This window comes from Apodemus sylvaticus, chromosome 1 (genome assembly GCF_947179515.1).
Source record: "Apodemus sylvaticus chromosome 1, mApoSyl1.1, whole genome shotgun sequence".
NCBI lineage: Eukaryota > Metazoa > Chordata > Mammalia > Rodentia > Muridae > Apodemus > Apodemus sylvaticus.
The window spans coordinates 139,107,895-139,135,325 of NC_067472.1; positions in this window are offsets into that span (position 1 = coordinate 139,107,895).

Here is a 27,431-nt window from a genome sequence, read left to right on the forward strand (position 1 = left end):
AAATGTTCAAATCCTATATGATAGTGTCATAATAATTTCAATAAAGAAACTTTATGGCTGACTTTTTCTTACTATACCCAATCTAAGCATAGCCACAATGGTGTGGAAATTCAAATACTTCAACCTGCCTCCTGATGCGAAGTCTATATAGTCTTCCTCTGAAGGCACACAACTATGGCACCAGTTAAATATTTTCTCTCATTGGATAATATAGTGAATACTATGAATCTGTGATCCATTGGAGACTCTCATTGGTAGTCAGAGAATTATTTTATTGGGTCTACAGTTGAATCTAGGAAATACAATGCCCATCTGGGATGTGTGTTGAGACATTGTTTATCCCTTTTGAGTTTGGTAGTATTAACAATCAAAATTGGTAATACTATTTTCATCTAATAGTGTTGTTTTTCTAGCCACTTTCCAAGTACTTTGGGCTAGGCAAATGCTAAACCTAGATTAATCACAAACACTAGGCACTTTAATCTGAAGTTTATATGTACTTTTAAAATATATTCAATCCATGTGTCCCTTAGGTTATCATATAACTTCCCAAGTAATCACATGGCAGAAATTATGTTCCAATGCCAAAGTCGTCTCTACATAAAACCAGTATTTTTCTCCTTTAAAAATTATGGTCCAAAGAAATGAATTAAAAGACAATCTTACCTGTCCACTAAAAGTCTATAGGAGACCTCAAACTTGACTGTAGTCACCATCCAGTTACTTATTAGACTTATGAAAATTGGGATTGGAATTGATAGCACATGCTGTATATTTTTCAAATATATTTAAATTCCTCACGCATCATTTTTAAACACAAAAATCTTTCCAAGAATAGGAATCAGACTATATTCTTACAGAATCAGCAGAACTGTAGTCTTTTAAATTGACTCATTCTTGCAAAACTACACCTAGCAAATACAATGGAAAAGGCATTGTGCCATATAGCTTTGTTTGTCTCCAGGTCTGTGTGTGCCCAGCTTATTCATAAGACAAACTTACTCTTGCTCATGTGTGAGGACACCGTTAACAGTTTGGCTTCCAGGAAGGACCTCCCACCGGCTGTAGATTCCTAAAATGAACATGTTAAAATAACTGCAGCACTTTTAAAACTGCAAGAAAACAATTAATTCCCAGCCTCATCAGTTCAATGACAGCATTATGTCCTCCTAAGTAGAGAGAGGAATTTTAAAGAATATGTGATATATTAGAGAGTGAATGATTATTCACAGCTGTGAGGCCAGCCCATGTTTCAATAAGACAAATTACTCTGGAGTGCTCCAGTGGCAACCAATGATAACTCATGATCCTGAGACAGAGTGGGTGAAAATTACAGAGAATTGATGAAAATCAGGAGCCAGAGGACAAATGGCTCTAAAGAGAAGAATATGTGATTATTATTTCCGAAGCCTTCAGTCTGATAGAGCTTGAATCTATTTCCTTTGAAAAATCTATAGAGCGGTAGACACTATATGTCAGCGTGAAAATGGCCATATTTGTTTTTTTGCCAATGGCAAGTGATTAACTCCTCGGTATGGATGTAGAAATCCACTGACAGGAGAAGATGCATTTCAAAGGCAAGCGCTTATGTAGCTTGCAATACACTTGTCTATCAAGGGCATACTCAAGCTTCTACAGGCTATGGATTCTTCAGACACTTCTATTGTTCAAAGAGCAGTGGAATGCCCTACTTTTGGAAATGCATGTTTGCTTCATAGATCATGAATATTAACTAAGTAATGATGATAATTGTTAATTTTATATTTTCTATGGTAATAGATTCATTTAGAGACCAAATAAGGACATTGAAAAACTGAGCCAAGATTCACATTAATATAGTGAATATATTACCCATAGAGGTTGATCATCAAAGTTGATTGCTAATGATTCTGATAGTTTGGGATTATAAAATAACTTAAATTGCTCCCTTTTGTAATTTGGATGTGTTTGGAAAATTTGCATAAGCACAGAATTCCATAGCAAGATATTCCCTGAGATATAGCCCTGGGTCAGTTCATTTTGTCACCTTAAATTGAGCTATTTATCTCACCACTTCTCTCTGCATTTTCAATGCTTTTATATTTTTTTCTTAAGTGTGAGTCTCCAAACAGCAAATTTCTTTAAACAAGTACTTCATCTTTCTCTCATTCGTACTTGAGTATATCAGCAACACTAGACTCTGAATAAATCGTATTCAAACAGTATATCCTCAAGTGAAATATTGTCATTCAGAAATTTGTCAGTTTAACTCAAGTAATCAGGTAGAAGACTCATGTTTACTTTCTAGGTTTGTTGATGTATTGATTTAGAAGGTGTTAACAGTGACACATATTCCTAATCCAGCTCTGCATTTAGGTGCGGGTTAACTGATCACAGGTAAAACAACACAAGAAAAATTGTGCGAACAATAATTCCAGTGCTGTACACCAAATCATTAGTATTATTTAAAGTTAATTTTGTCCATATGGTTTTTAAAAGGTGATTACTAGGCTATCTTGGAAACATTTAGTATAGAAAGTGATAATTTGAGAGAAATGAAAATAAATAATATTGGAAAAACAATGTCTATTACCCTGTGTCTCACGCAAGTGGTAGTATACCTCCCAATCCTGATGAAGGAAAGTTGCAGAACTTGGTAGTTCTGGCAGTCATATTCTTACAGGAAATGTGGTCTAGAATATTTTCAGGGGAGTTGCCCCAGTCCTTTTTAGAAACCCCAAGATGTCTCCTAGGACATATTCGTTCTGATCTCCTAATGAACTCCACATGTTTTCAAAAAGCCTGGTTCATCCATGTAGAAAAGAGAATACTGGAAATACATATCCCTTTGGTATTGGGTTTCTATTGCTATGATAAGCACCTGAGACAGGTCAGTGTACAAAGAAGCAAGGTTTACCAGGACTCATAGTCTTAGAAATTCTGATTCATGATGATTTGGGCAGCATTGCTGTGAATCTGTGTGGGCATAACATATCATAGATAGACTTTTATCCAAAAGTCTTGTTTATCCCATGAGAGTCAAAGCAGAGAGAGGTGGAAAAGGGGTCAGACTCCCAATATTACCTTCAGAGGTTTGCCTAAGTGACCTCATGTTAAGGGAACTCAGCTTCCTCTTAAAGATTCTACCTTTTCTCAAGAGCACCATGGGATTTGATGAAGTCTTTAATATGTGGACTTCAGATAGAATTTTCACATCCAAATTATGTACTTCTCCACTTTCCATAACTTTAGAAAATATAGTCAAAATTTCATAGCCCATCTCTGACCTTAACTCACCTCCAACCTGATATATCTTATTGGTCCCAAGACTTCCTCCTCTGTGCTACCATTGTGCAATGGGCACCTTCATCATTGTATCAGTATTTGCTTGGAAATCTTTCTAGACTGAAAATTTATTGAATCCTGGTCAATACTTGGTTTCATACTGAAAAATGTTATTATAAAAAATTGAAAAACTACATAAAAGTTGAATGAATCCCATAGCTCATACACATATACACCAATGTGCATCTGCATTAGTCATTTAACATATTTGCTTTGACACATGTTCATGCATCTACACATCTGTCATTCCATCCATCAACCCATCAGATGATTTTCGTGCACATCAAAGAAAGTCTTACATCAGTAAGCTTCACCTGAGACAGAAAAATAACTGGAATTCAATATTTGTTTAAGATTCTTTGTGTTTGAAGTAAAATGCATATATTAAAACCCATAAATCTTAAATATGCCATATGATGAGTTCTGACTAATGTGTTCACCTGTGCAAATCAATCTATGATACAGAATATTGTCACCAGAGAAATTTCCCTCATGCCACTTCCCATCAGCATCAGAGAAAAGTGTTCTTGTGCTTCCCCACCAGAAATAAATGTACATGCAGTTCCCAAATACCATACATCATGAAGAATCTGTTTAACTTTATCATTGAATCCTACGTTTTCTGACATATTTGTTATACTTCATGTCACACGTGCCAGCTCATTCATTCCCTTTGTAGCAGAATAATAGCATGTTCTTATAGGCATATGCCACATAGATTGTTTATTCTTTAATTTGGTAGAGTTTTACACTACTTCAACTTATAGCTAATTGTAATCAAACTAATAGCAACATTTTTGGAAAATATTTTTAACAGTTATTTTTCTTTCTTTTAAATAGCCTAGAGTAGGATTACAAGCTGTATGTAGGTGAATATTAAGTTTTAAATGTACTTGAATGGGTTCTACAATTTAAACATTTCCTGAGAGACCATTGTAAATTTACCATGTTTGATGTTTTAAGACTTTCCTTAAGATGGGCAGTTATGATGGCTGTGAATTCAAATATCTTTATAATGTTTTATAAGGCTACAACTCCTAATTTTTCCCAATAGTTCACCTACAGGGAACTAAGTATTCAAGTATTCAAATAAATGAACATACAGTCAATCCTCATTCAAACCACCATACAAACCCCTGAAATGTAGATAAAACTAAGAGATAACTTTATGTGTTCAAATTGCTGAATTAAAAAATAGCTCAGAAAATGTTGTATTAAATATATAAGATGAATCAAGAATTTCTATCCCACCTTTGATAATTCAATTCCCAGATAAATGCCACACAACTTTTACATTTATAAGTCTTTAAAGCACTAGAGCTGGGCAGATATGAACTCTCTATACTATTGTGTCTATTCCCCTATCAGTAACTCTGAGTTATAACTTGCTGTGTTCCATTTGGGCTGCTCTTAACTGCAACTGACCAGCCCTTGTGCTCAGGTTGCCATAAGTCACCTACCCCATGGCATCTTGTCATCTCTCCACCTTCTCTTCACTCCTCATACTTCCTGACTCAGCTCCAAGCCTGGGAACCAAAAATCCTGCCCATCTCTCTTCTGTACAACACCTTCATTCAACCAATAGTTTTAAATTAAGGAGAAATATCATATGACATTATTTTCTGTATGTGCAGCTTATCTTGCCCCTGGGGCAACCCAGCCATAAGGGGCAGTATCTAGCATTAAAATACATAATGAAAGACCAAACCTCAAGTAAAATAGCCTTATGATTGGATAAGAAAAATGTATATTTATAGAATTCAGTATTATCCAATCATTAAAAAATGATATTATAAAATTTATAAGTAGATTGATGGAGCTAGAATAAAAACCATCCTGGCAAAATAACTTTAAAGAGACTATCTTAAAGCTAACTTTAAAGATCCCAAAGGGCAATTTTTTTAACATTTTATTTTTTTATTCGATATATTTTTTATTTACATTTCAAATAATTTCCCCTTTCCTGGCTCCCCACTCCCCAAAAGTCCCATAAGCCCTCTTCCCTCCCCCTGTTCCCCCATCCACCCCTTCCCACTTACCTGTTCTGGTATTGCCCTACACTGCTGCACTGAGGCTTTCCAGAACCAGGGGCCACTACTCCGTTCTTCTTGGACATCATTTGATGTGTGGATTATGTTTTGGGTATTCCAGTTTTCTAGGCTAATATCCACTTATCAGTGAGTGCATACCATGATTGATCTTTTGAGACTGGGTTACCTCACTAAGTATGATGTTCTCCAGCTCCATCCATTTGTCTAAGACTTTCATGAATTCATTGTTTGTAATGGCTGAATAGTACTCTGTTGTGTATATATACCACATTTTTTTGTATCCATTCCTCCGTTGAGGGACATCTGGGTTCTTTCCAGCTTCTGGCTATTATAAAAAGGCTGCTATGAACATAATGGAGCATATATCCTTATTACATTCTGGGAAATCCTCTGGGTATATGACCAATTATGGGTGGCTTCAACACTCCACTCTCCTCAATGGACCGATCAGGAAAACAGAAACTAAACAGGGACACACCAAAGTGCAAATCTTATATGGGATCTCTTATATATGAATGTTAGCTTTTAAGATTTCAATATATATGCTACAATATGAATAAACACCAATGTTAAATATTCAGTAAGAGACTTGAGAAAGAAGATCTCCCAAGGAAGGGGAAAATGTAATATAGTGTTAGGGAAAGATAAAGGAACATCAATATTAGGAGAATTAAATGGGGTAAGATATGGGGGAAACAGTTAAAAGGGGAACAACTAACCCTAAAAAGCATTTGGAAAACCATATGGAAACCTCCCAGTGTAGAAACTATACACACATATACAATGAATGTAAATAGAGTGGCCATATAATAGGGGAGTCAATGCCTCAATTAGGCATATTGCATCACCAAGTACAACCTCCAGTAGATTGAACCAGTAACATCTTGATGAATCACTGGCCAAAAGAGCCCTAAGAATTTCCCCACACATAGCAGGCTATTTCTAAGACTATAGTGGTTGCTCTCCAACTCAAAGGTAATGCCCTATGGCTGAAGATACCACACACTTATGCCATCAAAAAGGGAGAAGTGAGGCTGCTGCCCAACTGGGAGCTTCAACACTACTAACTAGTACTCGTAATATTGTAAGACACTACGCATTCAATTAGTGGAGAAAGGTAATCATCTAAAAATCATGTTTTTTTTTTCTGACATATCTGTGTTGCTTCATGTCACATGTGCCAGCTCATTCCATCTAAAATGTGGTGATCTACATAAGTGATCTGCTTACAAGATATACTGGGGCAGTAGTGGCACAAATGGAAAGGAAGTAAATGTCTAATATTGGATTGAATTAAAAGCTCACTTCATGAGATCAAACTTTTGTCTTCATACTTGACATGTCTAAAGTAGTCAGGAACATGAAACAGGAGAGGTCTACTGTAACATAGAAAGAAGGTGACTCCAAATGACATACCACTGTACCAATAGAACTGTACTTGGCTCACTGATCATCAGAGAAGTTTCTTCTTGCAGTAGATGGTAATTAACAGAGAGATCCATAATTGGACAAGTACGGAGTGTGAACGACTGTAGAACACTTGGTCCTAATGGGGATGTCTTCATCAAATCCTTACTCTCAGGGTTATGTATCTTTGCAGAAGAGGAGCCAAAAGGATTGTAAGAGGTGGTGGATGACTCCAAGTGTTTACAGCTACACTTGACATACATATGAACTCACAAAACCATGGCAGCATATGCAAGAAACTACTGAGAAGTAGGCACACAATCCCACTCCTAAACAAGAATGTATTTGTAAATGGTACCCAGTGGGAATGGGGAAAATTAATTTCTCCAATGGACTTCCACAGAGTAAATGAACTACCTGCCAGGTGAGGAGGCTTCATACCCTGCAGTAGTTGGTCATCATGAAACAAAATCCCCTTTTTAGTTATTATTTCATTTTCTGTGGACTTTTGTGACATTTTCTTTTGTTTTGTCAAGTGTGGTGTGTGTGTGTGTGTGTGTGTGTGTGTGTGTGATATTTTGTTTGTTTGATATGACTTTTATTTTTGTGTTTCTTTGAGTGAGAATTTTGATGTGCAGTAAGGTAAGGAGCTAGGTGAGGGGAAACGGGATCAAAATAGATTCAATAATAAATTTTAAAGAGGAAGAGTTCAAATACTTAATTTAGACTTATATATTTCAAAATTATAAAACTAAGAATAAATCTTGCGAAACACGCAGAAATAATAAAATAAAGCATAAAGTAAGCATTGAGAAAACAAAAGCAATATAATTAATGTGATTGAGAAGTGATTTATTGATATTTACTAACAAAACATTAAAATCTCAAATCAAAGCCAAAAGAAAATATAAATACTGTTTATAGAATTATATGAAAGAAAAGACATAAAACTCTCAGTGTCACCAAATCCAACACACCGGATGAAATGACTGCATCCTTCAGAAAAAAAACAACAAACTCTGTGATGAAGGGAGTAATATAGGCCAAAACATTGACAAACAACTATACTTAATTTACCTAATAATAAATTTTAAATATCCCTTAATAATTGTTCTCCCAAATGGAATGTGGTGTGCGGAGTTTGGGCTTGGTAGCAAACACCTTTAATTGGAGCACTCAGGAGACAGAAGCCAGTAGATCTCTGTTTGAGGTCAGCCTAATCTAAAAAACAAGTTCCAGGGCAGCCAAAGTTACATAAAGAGACTCTTATCTTAAATGAAACAAAACAAGATAAAATATAACAACAACAACAACAGAATAATAAAGTAATGAAACATTCAACCAGGAAAACATTATTCTATTACTTGAATCAGAAGTCATCCTAAGACAAGAAATCTGTATATTAAGAATCATCATCAAAATAGATAAAATAACCCCCCAAAAAGCACTGCACACTGACTCCAGAAGTCTATAAAATGGAATATGTACCATAGCAAAGCAAAATTTATTTTATGAATACCAAGTTTATTTTAATATAAGAAATTAATTGACATGATACATATTTTGATAAAAATTTAAAAATACATTAAAACATGATTATTTCAAAAGGTACAGAAAAATATTCAAGACAATATGGTATCTTCTCATTACAGAACACTCAGCAAGCTAAGAATATAAAAGATGACAAAATTATTTTCATAAGATATGTTTGTTTTCCTCCACCCAAAATAGCATTAATGGTTAAAATCTGAATGACTTTCTAAAATGATATGCTACCACTTACTTTCTTCAGTAATGTGATTATAACTATAACCCATAGCAGCTATGAAATAGAATGAAAAAATAATTTAAGTTATAAAGCAAGAAATAAACTACAGTTGACCCTGCATATCTGTGAATTCCATATTTTACATTGCAACTAACTTTTTAATTCAAGAGAATAAAGACTCTATTTAGAACATTCATAGACTGTTATATCTTTATTCCAATATGGTGCTATTATGCTTGATAAGAAGTCTAGAGAGTATTCTACATTTGTCAGATATGTAATATGTGAACACTGTGATGTTTTATATGAGGTTCTTAATATCCATGGATTTTGATGTCAACAGGGTTCTCACAGAGAAAAAGGAAGGACAACTTTCTTCCTTTCTTCCTATCAATGATTGATACTGTATTTTCTGTACGAAATTATAGGGAACTCAAAGAAAAGTACTATAATAGATGAACCCCATTCGGGAATATAGATAGAAGCAAAAACAAGTGTTTTCTATATATTAAAAATAAACAATCCAAACTTAATATCATTAAATGTTTCACTTATAATGGCATCCAAATGAATTAAAATATGCAAACAGAAAATTAGCAAAAGGTATACAATTTGTAAATGGCCAGAATAAAGTGTAGGCACTCCATGTTTGTGGATTGGAAGACATACTATTTAAAGACAATGTTATTGATTTACAAATCCTTTATAACTGCATTCAGAATTCTAGTTATGTTTTACATAAGTGGAAAAGGTGTTTTCAAATTTCATATTAAAATAAAGAGGACAAAAAATATGATAATTTTGACAAGAAAATTAAAGTTGGAGAATTCACACCTTCTCTTTATAAAACACACCCCAAAACATGATATTCATTGAAGGGTAGATCAAACTTTGGCAGGATAAAATTGGTGGTCACAAACGAACCCTCACACTGATTCTTCAATGACTACTAATGCAATTTAACTGAGAAATAGATCTTCAATTGTACAGAAATAAGTGAAATATCCACATGTTGAGTAGAATTTTCATGTCGTCTTCTACAATTAACTTAAAATAGGTCATACATCAGAGTGCAGAAGAAATCCATGCAGCTTGCACAGTAATATACACAATAAATCCATGTTTGACAATGGATTTTTTGGTTAGTACAGCAAAAAGAACAAATGACAAACAAAAAATAAACCTGGTTGTATCAAAATTAAAAACAGCTGGCCAAGGATGCTCGCATGCACAACTCCAGTTCTCTGTGGGGCAAGGGGTTCAGGGACAGGACTGCGTGGGCTTGGTGGTCAGCAATCTTTCTGGAAAATGACAAGCTTCAGGTTTAGGGAGAGACTTCTTCAGGGGCACAATGCAGATAGTGAAAAAGGAGGCTTCCTGAAGTCTGTTTCTGGCCACAGTGACCATCCACATTATCTGCTTCTCTGCACACATGTGACACACCCTCCCCATACAATTAGAAATGCTTCTCTTTTGATCTATTTTGTGTCTGAGAACTACATATATGTATAGAATGAATCTTGAGCTGACTTGTCCACCTCACCCAGGTCCTTCCTCCATCTATCCTCTCAAACTCATGTCTTCCATATATGTATGTGGTGTGTGTGTGTGTGTGTGTGTGTGTGTGTGTGTGTGTATTAGACCAGTTAGAGTGGGCTTGCTAGTTCTCTTTTGGTTTGTAGACTTTAACTTTGAGTAATTTCATGGGTTTTACCTTTCTTTCTTCTGTTTTCTTATTCACCTGTTGAATTTATAATTTCATATCTGCGCAAAAATTTAATTGATAATTTTTCTGTACTTTGAGATATTTCAATCATATCCCATAAATCTCTACTACCTCATTCCTATGGAGGTCTTCTTCTCAATCATCTTTCATTTCCATAGCTTCGTTCTTAAGGATACAGTTCAATGATTTATCCTGTTTGCCATTTGAGATTTTGTCTTAAACCAGGTCACAACCCTCTTTATTCCCTTAAAAACAGATTACTTAGGAAATGTCACTACAATAGAACTATGAGCACACACCAGTGATGATCAAGGGAAGACTTTAAAGACATCCAAAGACCACTGTGGTATTACTGCTGTAAATCATTGTAGTGGTTATGGTAAACTTCATGGTCTTGCTAATAGGATTTATGACATAGAAATAGGAGTTTCTTTTTATTAAATTTATACAATTCAAAATATAATTATATCATCTTCTCTTCCTTTTTCTCCCTCTAAGCTTTTCCACACCCCACTTCCCATTTTCCCATTCCCATGTAACGCTCCCATCTCCTCTTGGATTGTTGCTCTTCTTATCATTATATATACATACATAGTATTAAGCACACCACACACACACACACACACACACACACACATACACACACACAGAGTCCACTTAGCACATCTTGTGCAAATATGATTCCAAAGCTGGCCAATTAGGAGGTTCTTCTCTGGATGAGGATAATTCTCCCTCTCTCAGCAGTTGTTAGATTCCTGTAGCTCTTTGTTGTTGAGGAAAAATAACTTGCCTTGTTGAGATCCCATGAAATTACACCATGGAAACTTATCTCTTTTAAGAGTATGCCCTGGATAGAAGCAGTGAGTTGGGGGATATTCTTTTCTATCTTGCTGCTTTAAGAAAAAGTAAATTTTTCTTCCATTGGTTATGTATAATTTTCCATCTAATAATTTGGGCCTGTAAAGTTTGGAATAATGTATTTAAGGGAAGGAATTGAAAATGATGAAGTCAAAACATAGCATGAAAGTGAATATCACTTCCAAACAGACAAAAAGTGAACTAAGTTATGAATTTAAAGTCAGAGAAGACAATATAAAACTTAAAAAAATCCTAGAATTCACTTGTAAGTTTTCTGACATATCTGTGATATGATTATGTTTAATTTTGGCTATATTTGATTTACTCGTTTCTTCATATGGAAACCATGCAGAAATATTATGTTTTTGTAAAAAAAAAAAACCAAAGAAATAATTGATACATTTTATATAATGCTTTATGAATAATTGGTTTCTGTGGCTTAAGTAATTCCTTTCAGATTTGCAAATTATTCTTGGCCAAGACCTTAGAATGTTTAGGAACATAGTTGGCAGGGATAAGACTTTCATAAGTTTTTTCATGTACACATCTGCAGATTTTCTCATACAAGTCCTGCTCTAGGATATAATCCTTCAAACATAAACATAAGATTCTGTTGGTTCATTTCTGTAAATATCCCCTATGAATAATCTTCCTTACAATCACTGTTATATGTAGTGTATTACCAATTGTATAATTGACAGAAACAAAGTTTCTTCTGAAAATAAAACCTTTCATAATGTTTCTATGTGCCTCATGTTAAGAGTACTACTAACTTCTAGCTTTGTGTACTTCAAATTGTTTCAAGGTTGGAGCTGTGTGTTTAAAATACTATAAGGTACACTGGTGATGAGAATGGGGCTGTGGGCTGCCAATGTGTAACTGTGTCTGTGGGCTATAACACAGCATGCAGAAATGCCTGTTACCTTTTCTAAAGAAAACATCCCCAGAGCAAAACTATGTGAATTATGTGTTTGTGTGTTTATGTGTCTGTATGGGTATGTGTTGGTGGTGTGTGTTTTTGAGTGATGTGGTGTATTTGTGTGTGTGTTTATGTGTGATGTGGTGTGTGTGTGTGACGTGATATATGAGTGATATAGTGTATGTGCAGATGATATGTATGTGTGTGTGGTTTGTATGTGTGTGTATGTGCATGTGGTGTGAATGAGTGTGTGTGTCTTGAATACACCATCTAAATCTAAATGAATTTGAGATTCAACTTGTGCGTTTATTTTGTAGTATGCATATGTGTGTGTGGTGTACTTATGTGTATATGTGTTAGTGTGTATATTGCTTGTGGTGTTTGTGTGTGTTATGTGTGTATAATGTGATGTGTGTATAATGTGATGTGTGTGGTGTGAGTATGTGTGTGAGTGCATGGGTTTGTGTTTGTGTGTTTATGTGTGTATAGTGTGTATACATCATCTAAATCTAAATGAATATGTCTCCAACAGGTCTAAAATGCCCTAAGTGAGTCTAGTAATCCAGCAGTTAGGAGAGATGTATCTGAGGGAAAGATTATTCTGTTCTGAAAATAAATTTATAAAAATTAGTTTAAATGTATTTTATATGTTTGATTAAAAATGGCTATACAAAAAAAAATACCTATGGCTATCTTGAGGCTCAATCACATGACAGGTAAATGGTAAAAAGCCACAAAATTGGTAACCATACCACTTTAAGTTCTGCAGGACCATTCTAGTCTATTCCTGTTCTATGTTGTTTTATAGATGTTAGTCTGCCATCTCATTAGAAAAATAAAAATGTGGCTTATGTAAATTAATAAATGAACCGAGTATAAATCTGTCAGTTTTATATTTAAGAAAAAGAGTTTCATTTGGAAATGTGTGAATTGTGAGGTTGATATACTTCTTCTACATGTATTTCAGGACAGGCGAAGAAAAACGTTTTCCCCTATTTCCTCTCCAAAACAGTATATATTTTTTAAAGTTGTTAAAATCACATAACAAAACTGAGAATGTCCCAGGGTAGCATGCTGGGTACGGAGGCACTCCTGCTTCTTGACTAAGAACAATGGGGAAAGGCATGAAAGAGGGCTTAGTTTCATTTTCTCCGTCTTTGTTTATCACTCGTCTCACCCATCATTCTGAACTCATGTCTGTTGATAAGCTCACCCCAAATAGAAAAGCAGCGACAAGCAAGAATACTGATGGTGGCAGCGGGTGTGATTTAATCTAAGCCCTCCCTACGGTGCTGCGTTTCTGTGTGCCCACAGCACATCTTGTGTGGAGTGTGCCTGACAGGCTCGATTCAGCTCTGTGTGTTTTACCCATTTCTTCAACTTAACTCCATGTTGAGCACACAAGCTTCCCTACTTGGATCCTTGATCAAAGCTCTTACTTTCGAAGAAGTGGAATGACTCCCACTGGGGTAGAGTAGCCACAAAAATTGCTGCTAAATTACCACCGTTTTCACCAAATCACCTTCCAGATACCATCTCACCAGTCCACCACCTACAGGAGACACTAAGCAAGGAAGCAAAATGAGGCAATGTATCTCATTGGGGCCAGGTCTCCAGGCCCGAGGGGTGAAATGAATTCTTCTGTCTAGTCTAGAGCTGGCGGGAAGACATTGCTATAAACTAAGCTGGTATAAATCCAAGCTTGCTGGCTATGAGAAACAATTGCCTATAGCGAGTGCGAATGATTCTCTCATATGACCTCCTCAGATAGAACTTACATCCATATTCTCATCTTTTGAGATGCACTTTTACCATTTTAAGGGTTTAAAAAAAAATCCTATTTGATGATGAGTACTTTTTTTTTTTTGACAGCTTAACCACAATCTACCAATTGGACTCTTGGGGCCAACTCAAACTGTAAAAATGTATAAGGCCTGTTAATAGCACTTAGATCCTGAAGGCTCATATCGCAAGATATTACATGATTTCTAAAGAAAAAAGAAGAAGCTTTTGAAAAATTCATTTTAACAAAGAACAAACTTCGAAATACAGTGTTATGACTGATAAATCGTTAGAGTTCATAGACATTTAGTGTGTGACATTCCAGTTGAATGCACAGGTGTGCTACATAAATGTCTAACTGCTTGAGTATCCTAATCAGTAAAAATACATATTATGCTTAGGGAATCAAAGACCTTCAAACAGAAATGAGTCCCTTCTTGTCTGTTTCCACACCCATTTTTATACTGAAATAAATTTGAACCTGTAAGATTCTTAGGTAAGGAAGTGGAGAAATCAAGTGCAGTGGACTGAGTAGAAGGTCCTAGGTTCTAATATGGTGGGCCTCGCTTTACTAGCTCATTGGAGCTTGTGTGAGATCTCCTCACATTAAGATGAAATGTTACTGTATCACTATGGATTTTAGGCAAGAGTATATATGCATGGGGCCCTGCATAGGATTTGCCCAAGAATTCACAATTCAGTGTATCTTTTCTGTAGCTTGTAACAGTGTGATATATTTTACTCGAATACTATAAAATCGTGTGTTTAACTGATACACTCATAGAGACAGTCTCAAAGAAACAAGCTCTGGTTTTATTCCGATGTGTGGGTGTGCAATCACATATACCTAGATGTTTGGAATTCCTCTCTGTTTTGACTGATGCCTTTTCCCCTATATCTATATAAAGATATCTGCTTCAATTCCATAAGGTGAATTTTCTTTGATCTAGTTTTATTTCAAATGAAAGTGAATAAACTCTGGTGAGTTTATAGTAGATCTCAAGTAGAACTCCAAATTCATATGTGGTTTAGCGAATGGAAAATCTTCTCAGTGGGATTAATTTATGGAGGTGGTAAGTAACTTCCTAGTTACATGTCCAGCTCACCTCTTTGCCTGTCACTTAAAGTCCATGACAGTGGATAAGGCTCCATGGGGTGGGGGGAGGAGGATAATTTCTAGAGATAAGGAACTGAGGGCTTCCCCTCAATAGCTACCTAGAAAAATGCCTTGACTTTCTCGATGTTTCAGTTTTCTTTCCCCCTCAGAAGATTTCTAATAATCCTGGATCTTATCATTGCTTGAAGATTAACTGATATATAGAGCTAATGAGCTTAGAGTACAGCCTGAAAAATTGAAGATTATCTATTTTAAAAAAATATTATTGCAAGAGTTTATGTAAAACATAATTTACCTCTTTTTCTTAGACACTAGCATTCAAAGAAATGAAAAACCCAAAATATACTGAATGAGTTCAGGTCTAAAGTGCAATTCTTATTGACTTTATTTTTTTAGCAAAAGTAATATAGATTGACTTCTCAAAATTCAAGACAAGAAGGCAAAAAACAGAAGAAGAGATCATTTAAAACTCTGAAAATTTTAGGTGGATGAATGTAACTCTAATTTACTGGCAAAGATTAAAGGGCAATGCTAACTTAGATTATTAAATAAGCATTTAACTATGGTTTAGATTTAATAAAACAATTATGTGCATTAACTTGTAATTGATCATTATTAAATGTGTAATTAGTGAGATCAAATAACCAAGGAAAAGATAAAAGTCTATCTTTATCTATTGCTCTTTCTCAATATGTAACGTTCTAGTCATCATTGCCACTTAATATAATTATGAAGTCATAAATATAAATTAGATTACTTTGAATGATGGATTTAAAATACTTCTGCATTTTATCTAATTATTATACATTTGATTATAGATAAATAGCTAAACGATAATACAGTGTTTTAGAGTTAAGCTTCTCTGAGTTAAACTTGAATGTTAACCTCATGCTGTTCAGTTTAATAAGGCGTGAGCAGCTGGTAATAAAAATTAGGGAATAATATGAAAATATAAATAATAGATTATAATTTAAATTTCTATTCATAAATACAAAAATTTGACAAATAAGATTTTCATAAAGTTAAAACAATCTTTTGTTGTTACATTTCTAGAGATTCTTATGGTGCACCCTCTTTGATTAGAAGACTATTCTCATTATAGTTAAACTGGAGATATTGCAGGTCTCTGTCATATCTATAAAACAGGTGAGATGGGCCAAGATGTACTCCATACCATCACAAATGCAGAGACATTTTTAATATCTCCTGAAACAAATTTATTGTTGCCTTTGACTCTGAATCCTTCAAATCTTAATGTTCAGAGAATTTTTTAAAAATATACCAACTAATGTACAATATACATTTATATTGATTTATTTTTATTGGAAACATTTTTATACACAGTAATCTACTTTATTTTGGATCAGGATTTAGCAAAGCATTGAAGATAACAATCAGATTATAAATGATGCCATGGGGGAATCTCTACAATTTAGTTAGGCAAATGTCAAATATACAAATAAACATCGAAAGGAAATTAATTCCATTTCAGTTTTCTTTTTTTTATTTATTTTTTTATTTATTCGATATATTTTATATTTACATTTCAAATAATTTCCCCTTTTCTAGACCCCCACTCCCCGAAAGTCCCATCAGCCCCCCTCTCTCCCCTAGTTTTCCCACCCAACCCTTCACACTTCCTGTTCTGGTTTTGCCTATACAGCTTCACTGAGTCTTTCCAGAACAAGGGGCCACTCCTCCGTTCTTCTTGTACCTCATTTGTTGTGTGGATTATGTTTTTGGTATTCCAGTTTTCTAGGTTAATATCCACTTATTAGTGAGTGCATACCATGATTCATCTTTTGAGTCTGGGTTACCTCACTTAGTATGATGTTCTCTAGCTCCATCCATTTGCCTAAGAATTTCATGAATTCATTGTTTCTAATGGCTGAATAGTACTCCATTGTGTATATATACCACATTTTTTGCATCCACTCTTCTGTTGAGGGATACCTGGGTTCTTTCCAGCTTCTGGCTATTATAAATAGGGCTGCTATGAACATAGTGGAACATGTATCCTTATTACATGCTGGGGAATCTTCTGGGTATATGCCCAGGAGTGGTATAGCAGGATCTTCTGGAAGTGAGGTGCCCAGTTTTCTGGGAACCGCCAGACTGATTTCCAGAGTGGTTGTACCAGTTTGCAACCCCACCAGTAGTGGAGGAGTGTTCCTCTTTCTCCACATCCTCGCCAACATCTGCTGACTCCTGAATTTTTAATTTTAGCCATTCTGACTGGTGTAAGATGAAATCTCAGGGTTGTTTTGATTTGCATTTCCCTAATGGCTAATGAATTTGAGCATTTTTTAAGATGCTTCTCTGCCATCCGAAGTTCTTCAGGTGAAAATTCTTTGTTTAACTCTGTACTCCATTTTTTTAATAGGGTTATTTGGTTTTCTGGAGTCTAACTTCTTGAGTTCTTTATATATATATTGGATATTAGCCCTCTATCTGATGTAGGGTTGGTGAAGATCTTTTCCCAATTTGTTGGTTGCCAATTTGCCCTTTTGATGGTGTCCTTTGCCTTACAGAAACTTTGTAATTTTATGAGGTCCCATTTGTCAATTCTTGATCTTAGAGCATAAGCTATTGGTGTTCTGTTCAGGGACTTTCCCCCTGTACCGATGTCCTCAAGGGTCTTCCCCAGTTTCTTTTCTGTTAGCTTCAGAGTGTCTGGCTTTATGTAGAGGTCCTTGATCCATTTGGAATCATCTCTTCTCAGTATCATAATGTGTACTTCATAGAAGCCTGCTATCTGCTAGAACATCTAACATGTGCTATGATTGGAATATCGAATTTCTTCCAATGTGTCACATGTTAGGGGATTGTTCAGAGCCTCTGGTGCTATGAGGAGTAAGAAGCTTTGGGATTGGACTGATTTGAAAGAAGTTAAGGCTTTGGGGACTTGATCTTGAAGAGGCTATTTGGACATTAACTCTTTCCTCTTTGGCCTCCTATTTGCTATGGAGTGAATTTTCCCTCTGCCACACTCTGACATGACATAATGTACTGCCTCAGACCAAAAAGAATGAGTCCAAGACTCTATGGACTAAACCTTTGGAATCATGAATCCAAATAAGCCTTTCTTCCTTCAGGAATGCCAGTCACAGGTGTGTTTCACAGTGACATAAGCCAACTGACCTGATATTCTTTACTAGCTATAATGTTTACTTGCTGCCGTTAGTATAATTAGCTCACACGTTCAAAAAGCATGTTTTTATCTTTGCTGTAAACTAACTTACCTCTGTGTACAACCTCCAGTGTGATGTTTAATAAGTGCCGAAAACCATGTCCTCCTTTCACAGTCTCTCTCCTATAACTCCAATTCCAGAGGGAAGCTTTAGTAATCATCGCTGTGTGTGGTTATTTTATTGTAGGTTTCATAGACATCATTGATCAAGCTCAGAGCATATCTCTTCTAGTTTGCATTTGGCTTTTATAAATTGAACTTTAATATTATCCAACCTTTTTATTAGGGCCAGTATATAATACAATTTCTTTTACTTCATATTATGTCAATTTTACTAGAAAGTTGCTCAATGTTAAGCTAACCTTGCATTCTCAGAAAGAAAAATAAAAGCCCTCATTCCTTAAATTTATAGTTCAATTAACAAATATTTTACCTAGATTTTGTGACTCTAGTTTTATGATAGTTGGTTTTTAAGTTCCAGTTTTTAAGATGCTCCTGTCATATCTGTAATCAAAGACACTCCTGCACTTAAGCTTGATTTTCAAGTTGATAGCAATCAGAATAATCATAGATACAGCCCTACAGGAATGGTTTGGAGGAGTCTCATTATTACATTATTTTTTGTCAGAACTCCCAACATATAGACTGAATAACTTGGTGAAATCAATCATTTTTTTGCTTCTTGACCATGGATGTCACATGATTCATGGTCCTGCTGCTATGCCTCCAAAAACCATCATGAATTGTGCCCTTAAACTGTGAGCCCAGATAGATTCCTCTCTTTTGAAGTTTCTTTTGTCAGAATAAATAATGAAACTATAGCTAATACAGAATATTGTTATCAGTAAAATGAGGTGGTTATTATGAGAAAAAATCTTATAATTCTTAGGCCAAACAGTTTGTGAGAAAATATGAAAGAATTTAGAATGTTGTGTCAAAAAATCCTTTGGATAATGTAAACAGAACTTAATACACATTTCTTGTAGAAGTATGGAATACCATATATAGATATAGGTACAGGTACAGGTACAGGTATAAATATGTAGATGTAGATATAGACAAAGATAGACAAATACTAATATATTACTAATATATATATATATGAGCCTATGTGGTGCTAGAGAGCAAGAGATATTTCCAAAAGTTGGCTTGAAACCATTCAGGTTTTGTTCTTCAAAGAATTTGGCAGCACTCTTATTGTTTCCTGAGCACCCGAGTGAGACTGACTAAGGAGGAATGGACCAATTCTTTTTTAGAGAGGAGAATTTCAAGACAAGATAACCTGCAGGGTATGGCATGGCTACTATTTCATCTAGCTCTACAACAAGAGAGCCGGAAGTGGGGCAGACAGATTTAAAACAATGCAAAGTAAGTTTGTACAAAAAGGCAGATCCTAAAGCAGCCGCCATTGCTAGAGACATCCATGCTATTAAGGACAGACCTTATGTTATCTACAAGAACTTGTCCCTGAGGGTAAGAATCAAACTATGGAAAGTCTTCCCCTTGTGAAAATGAAAATCAATTTGAAGGAGAGAGCATAAACTGAAATTATCACTGAAGGTATCCTTGCTCTAATAAGCCAGTCAGGAAGGGTTTCTCCTGGTCATCTCTGTAACGTCAATACTAATGTCCCATGGGACATGCTCCATAACAATTTGGCATTACACGTTCGCAGTATTGTTCATATATAACTGGCTTTGGGCGTATGAAATATGCAAGATTATAGGTGTCTTGAAATCTTGAAGCACAGTTCAGATCCACTGAGGCAGGGCCATGTTTGACAAAACCAGGAGCCCAGAGAGACACTTGAAAGGAACTTGAGGGTAAAGTCTTAGTTGCAAGGGTGGCTACAGGGTGGGTGCCTGAGATATTAGAACATGAATATATATTGAGAAATGTGTATTGATGAAATGGTGCTGTCTCATAGAAAGGCTATTGCATTCCAGGCAACAAGCTATAGGGAGAGAGCTAACTAAGCACATTGGATATTCTATCAGCACCCCTGAGGGTGGATGGAGCATGGAGCTACATGGATTAGAATTGGAAGGATGCTATGCCATTGTATATCAACATAATGCAATTTAAGTAGGATCTCAAATGTAAGAGATTGCTTTCAGTTACAGAATATTCCTTGAACTCTGAACTTTTGAACAATTAAAAGACATTTAAAAATTATGGGAAAATTTGAAACTGGTTTACGGGTTTTTACATTATTAGATAATCTTGATCCTATGAGGGAAATACAAAGAATATATGTGTTTAAAATGTATATTTTGGCAAGAAGACAAGGGTAGAATTGAGCTGGTTAGCTTGATTGTTAAATGTATGGGATTCATGACCACTGTAAGGTAGGGAGGAAGCCTCTAAGCATTTGTGTGAGGGAACTTCTGGAACTAGTGCGCTCAAATAGGAAGAGCAACAGTAAATGCATCTCTCCATGGGCCGGGCCCTCCACAGCAAACGGGAGAGAGTGGACATGAGGATCTACAGCTCTCTGCTTCCTGACTTCAGACACAGCATGACCGGTCTTCTGTAACGGAGACTTCACTACCGCAGGCACTGGATTCTCAAACTTTGAGTCAAAACCAGTTCTTCATTCCTTAAGCTGTCTTTGTCAGTTATTTTGACATAGCAATGACAGAAGAAACTAAGACAGTTGTGATGGTCTGGCTAAGCAGTTCAGGGAATGTTTCCTTGCCTCCTCTTTCTGGAAGAGTTTGTAAAGATTAATATCAATGAGCCACACGAGTGGAATCCCTGCACAAAAGAGCATACGCTTAGGATGATATTTTCCAGTTTCAACCATTTGCCTAAAAATTTCATGAATTCATTGTTTTTAATTGCTGAGTAGTACTCCACTGAAAATATCATCCTAAGTGAGGTAACCCAATCACAAATGAATACACCTGGAATGCAATCATTGATAAGTGGATATTAATTAGCCCAAAAGCTCTGAATACCCAAAGCACAATTAGCATAACAAATGACTCCCATGAAGAAGTAAGGAGAGGATCCTGATCCTGGAAAGGCTTGATCTAGCATTGTAGGCGAGTACCAGGACAGAGAAAAAGGAGGGAGGTGATTGGAGAATAGGTGGAGAGAAGAAGGCTTATGGGACATATGGAGAGGAGGGAACTGGGAAAGGGGAAATCATTTGGAATGTAAACAAAGAATATAGAAAATAAAAAAAAAACAAAAAAAACCAAGTAAAAAAAGAGCATATGCTTTCAATTGTGCTTAACAGAATTAAGCAGATTTTTACCTTTGTGGCAAAAATTTACCCACTTAAACACTACAGTTAGAATGTACATATCTAAATGTGTAGTAACTCTTCCCAGGGCATTATTCAAATCTAATGTGTACGTACTTCATGTGCAATTGAAGATAAGAACAATCAAATATGAAAATCTGAATATACCTTTGTATATTTCCCATAGTACTTTATTTATTGATAATTAGTTTAATATATTTATAAATTAAGATGAATGGATCTAGTATTATACAGTGTGGTATACATTTAGTTCTCTAGTTTGGTATTCTTAAGTTGTGAATACCAATTACTTGAAAACATAAAGTGTGTCAAATTATATTAAAGAAGAAAATGTCCAGTATTTGGCTGTATCTTCCTCAAATATTTCATATAATATTTGAAGAGATTTATGTTTAAAGTGGGTGTCTGTGTGTCTGTGTCGATATGTCTGTGTATCTATATTATGTACTTTTACATGTAGAGACCTCAAGCAGATCTCCTTGAGGTAGTGGTACAGGCAGTTGTAGGGTACCCAAAATAGCACTTTTCATAGGTCAACTATCTTGCCAGCTGCCATCACTTTTATTATGCATTAGATTTTCATATACGATTATTTTGTTTTAGAAACAATTAAAAACATCTCACTCCTGGGCCTGAAAAGACAGTTTAATCCATAAATGGCTTGGTGTGCAAATATGAAGATTTTAGTCTCATATTATCATAGAATACACATAAAATGTTGGATGTAGTGGCACAAATTTGTATGCCTGACACTGGGGAAGCAAGGACATGGACATCCCTGGGGTTTGTTGGACAGTCTGCTTGGATTAATTGATAACCCTCGATTGCCAGTGAGAAAACTTACTTCACAAAAAAGGCTGATGGCTTCTGAAGAATGGCACATGGACTCACTTCTGACCTCTAGATGCATGTTGTAAGCCTGGACACATGTGCACATGCGTGTGCATGCTGCCACCTGCCCCCCCCCACATCTCTCACAAATACTTCTACACTGTAACCACCACTGAGAGGCCATGATGTGATGACACTTTATGCTTTGAAGTCCATCACTGCAAGTTTCCCTTCATGCCTCTTTCCTGGCAAGAAGGTGCACATGCCAGGAACAAGCAATGACTTGTTTTTGCCAATATTATAAAAGTTTTAGATTCTAATTGTAATTATTGAAATGATAAGGCTTGTAGGATATTATGAACAAACATTTAAATTAAATATTCAATATGATTAAGTTATCTTTTCTTCATTCCCTTAATGTAATTTTTCTGTTAATTTTATGTGTTTCTTCAAGGTATTTCTTGTGTTCTTTAGCTATATAATCCATTCATGTAAGTATTTTATAAAACCTAGTATATTCAATATTATAAACTTAGAGTCTGTATAAAGTTTGGTTCTACAGTAGGTTTTGACAGTATATTCCTGATGATTTTTATTTGAATTTGCAGATAATTTATGCTTTATAAAGTGCTTTTAGGGAAGGACAGTTTGAATCCTATCTTCTTACCAGAGCTGTATGTATCCCACCTCCTTGGGTCTGGATGTTCTGATGGAATGGAGATCTGAAGGATCGGCAAGTGTCTGCCATTGTAAAAATGAGCTCATGCTACCTGGAGATGTTGTTGAAGCTTAGACCCAGCACCATTCTCAAAGAAGAGCTAAATTAAGTGGTACATGACCGAGGAAATCAGTGGTACTATTAGAACTGAGGTTGGATGAGTCTTCAAACACAGTTCTGGCTATCAAATCACTATATTCCCTTTTCTACAATGAAGGAAAGGGAAGCCAAAGCCATAAGTGTCCATAATTTTAGTCATCCAAAGGTGTGCAAATGCATAAAGAAAAGGTGCTAAGAGTGATATGTCTATAATCTTTCTAAGGAACACATTCAATATTTAACCATCAAGCTTGAGAGATTTTTATACATGTTTTTACAATATTAAAAAGTTTCACCCTCCTCTCAACCCTTGATTGACTTAAACACAAATGTAGATTCACGTAATTAATATTTTGTTATAGATAGCTATGTTCTGAGAATTATATTTAAGACAGAATTTCTGAAATGAATACACCAGGATATAAACGGTGTCATATGTCATAGCAGCTTGTGTTTAGTCTAGGATTACAATATAAGAGCTCAAAATGGCCAGAGAGGTAGTTTAGTTCTAGACTGCTGAGCTTCCTGTATGTGTCTCTGTTTCTGTTCCCCAGGACAAAACAAAAAGACTATCATCATGGGATGAAGGGCCTCAACACTACTCACATATAAAACTCCTCTTGAAAGAATTTATATACCATATAGTTAAATATGAACAATTAAGAATGTAACTGGATTCCTAAATCTCATAAAAACATAAAAACACTGAAATAGAGGAATATTAGAAGATATTTTACAGTTGGTTCCCTCTTTGTGAAGGACATGGGATGGAAGGGATCAAATTCAGCTCAACAGCCTTTGTGGCAAACTAAACTTTGGGGGGGGGGTGGCTGAGCATGGTTGCCATTTGGAACATTTTTTTGGAGATTTAAGGAAAGACAACAACAACAACAACAGAAACAGAAAGACACAAAGTTCAGAATGTAGGAATAAAACCCAGGTCACATTTTTGTACCTGACTAAAGTCTAAATCCTGTACAAAGATTGTCCCAAGAAATCAATCCCTAATCTACCAGAGTTAATACATTTAACTAGGGTAGAAGATGTATTCATATTAGTTAAAATCAATGCAATTTTTTCATACTGATAAGGTAACTTACAATCAAAACTCTGGTTAAGGAAAGAAAAGATATAAAATATTTAGAAATAAATTACAAAAATATTGCAAGATTTATATATTAAAATAAAAATTTTCTGATAAAAATTTGAGAAAATAAACCAACAAAGGCATACTCAATAGCATAAACCGAGTCAATATTTCAATGGCAGCTGTACTCAGAGCCTTGACATTCACTGTAATGATGTCCAACTTTCATAGAATTTGATAAATCTAACTCAGCCTGCATAAGGAAATGAAAAGTGCTTAGAATATCTACATTGAATCTGAAATTCAAACAAACAAATAAACAAACACCAACAATTAACTGATGTAGAGAAGATTCATTGCCTTATAAAATTACTTTTAAAATATCCTGGCATTGTATTTTTTTTATTTGATAGATTTTGTGCAGCCACTATATTGAAAAAGGATAGAGGCAAAATAATGGATTTTTTGGCTTTGTCTAACCAATGAAATGGTTGTGGGAAATCTAATGTAAAGCAATGGCTTATGCATTTGAGGTGAAGGAGAATATAAAATCTAGAATATGGTTTGAAATCATGAAGCTATTGATGGAAGAAAGCATCTGTTTGGTCCAATAAAGCTTTCAGTAAGCTTTAATCCTTTCCATAATTACCTATTTTTAATTGTTTTACTCATTGTAAAATATTAGCCCAATTAACTTCCAACTTACTTTTGTTACACAACAAATTGTCACAAACTTATCAATTTTAAAAAGGAACCGTGTTTAGCACCGTCTGGTGTTCAATAGGAAAAGCCCAACCCTTTGGGGTTGGCTTCTGTGCTTACCAATTGAGATGGCAGTGGCTTGGTTCTCATCTTCCCGGGGGTTCCCTTCAGTGCTTAGTTCTGCCGTTGGGGGGACTCTCTCTGGCAGGAGGGATGATGTCCCAGCTATTATTGAGTTACCTGCCAACAGAAGGTTATATACTCTGCTTGGTGACTCTTCTTTAGTTCCTAGCCCATGGCTGTCCACTTTCTTGCAGAAGCAACTGTGGGGCACATCTTTCTCACCCAGGAAACATGTCATGACATGTCCTCCTGTGTATCAGTGAAACTCAAGTCTTCATGCATGCATGAAATTGGATTGGAGTCATGTGATTTGGGAAGGTTGTTTTGTGATCAAGCACACAGATTAATAATCTTTATTGCATATCCAGTATCATTATTGCCAAGTAATATAGCAAAAGAGTAAAATTTCATCATAGTACTAGTCCCTGGGATTAAGGTAGGGAATCTAGTTCAGCACTCTAGGATTCTGATAACCTTGAAAAATGTTGTTATAAATCCAGATTGATCAGTAAGGTTGATCAAGCATAAGGATTTAGATGAATAGAACAGATGGGATGTTCTCTAAACAAATGTTTACATCTAAGGTCAATTGATATTCTTTTCAGCAAAATGTCAAGGTATTTCAATAAAAAAGGGTTGCCTTTTAAATAGATGCTGGGACGGGTAAGCACTGAATGCAGATAATAAATTTTAGCTCACAATACCCAGCTCAAAATGGACAATAGGGCATAAGAAAAGCATTGAAAAATAAAAGATTTTGTTGAATTACACATGTTGCTGAGACATAAACTACTTTAGGTTGGGCTGTGCTGAACTTCAGATTTGTTTTTTACTTCAAAAAAAGACAACAAAGAGACACAAAGGGGCAGGGGTCCGAGAACCCATGACGCAGTCCATACCATCATAAGGTAACACTCCTGCCTCTGTCACGCAGATGCAGAGTGCCATAGAAATGGCTGAAACCTCTTTTGGAAATTCTTTAAAAGTTAAATATAAACCAACGTGATCACGTAGCAATTCAGTTCCTGGATTCTCATTTCAATGGCATGACTACAATTACTTATAACATCACTAGTCACAATAACAGGCAAACTAGAAAACATTTTGGGGAAGGGCTTCCCACCATGCTTTTACAAAGCTATATAGATGTAAATTGGGTATTGATTGCAATCCTTATCCTGGATCGTAACATTAGCAGTCTAAGGCAAGATCAAGAACAGTATTTAATTAATTCTAAATTTTCAGTTGAAAGCTTTCTCATGGCAAACTCTGGACTTGGTGCATACTCTAGGTTCATAGTTGTTGGCTCATAAATTGGCAGGTCTACAGTACCCACGTGCACTTAGCAGCTATAACACTGTTTTGCTTCTGCATAAGAATAACAATCGGGTGCCCTTTATCGAGTGTTAACTGCTGACTGAGGCCTATAAGAATTCACTTACTTGATCATCCTATACCTCCATAGACATATCGCAATCAGAATATAGAAGACAAAAGATAGCCCAAAGAAGCAACTTCCTTGCCCAGGTTCACTCTGGGTAAACGATGGAAAAGATTTCAGATCCTAGACCTCTGTTTTGAGAACCTATATCTCAGCTAGAACAACAACAAAAAAGACATTAATAATGATAATGGTATGGAGAAAATCTATTAGGTTACCAGAAGTCTATCTTTTGATGGATGAGTTAATTTCAAACCTGGGCAGTCATTTCCAAAGACATTTCTTCCTTCTAAATAGATGCACCTATAGGTGTCTGTGTACAGTACAATGCTAAATATCTGCAGCAAGAGTTCTTCCTGGTGTCCCTAGATCAGCAGGATGCTTACACTGGGAGGCCCTTGTGTGCTTTTTTTGAGGTCCTCTTTTTTCTTTAGCTGAATTTGAAAGCCTCTGCCCTTCTGGAATTAGTTCAGGAGCACCCTTCCCTTTGGAAATGAGAGGTATCACCTATCTCTTCATTCCACATAGAATTCTGTGGGAGGTGTAAGAAGTCCTGGCTCAGTCTGACAGGTAAAACTTTATCTGTACCTAGGCAGTCCCAGAGTGAGAGTTCACCTGAGGACTTTAGCCCTTTCATTTAGGAAACAGTAACCATTGTCTTACATGCCTGTCCTGAGAATTACTGTTAGAGAGAGAGAGAGAGAGAGAGAGAGAGAGAGAGAGAGAGAGAGAGAGCAGTTAAGCAGTTAATTATTTTTTTGGTTGCTGTTTTATGAATGTAAATTTAAAAAATCCATTCCATGGCAAAGGCCAGGTATGAACCTTACCACCAGCCCGATTCACTGGTGGCACTGGTAAAGTCTTGCCATGCCGATCTAAATTTAGAAACCTAAATTCTTTGAAGATATTGCCTTAAAGTGTTCCTCTAAAGAAGTAAATGCAATATATAACTTTCTCTCTGATGAAGGAAAGATGGAAGGGAAAGATAAAGCGAAGGGAGAAGGAGAAGGGAGAAGG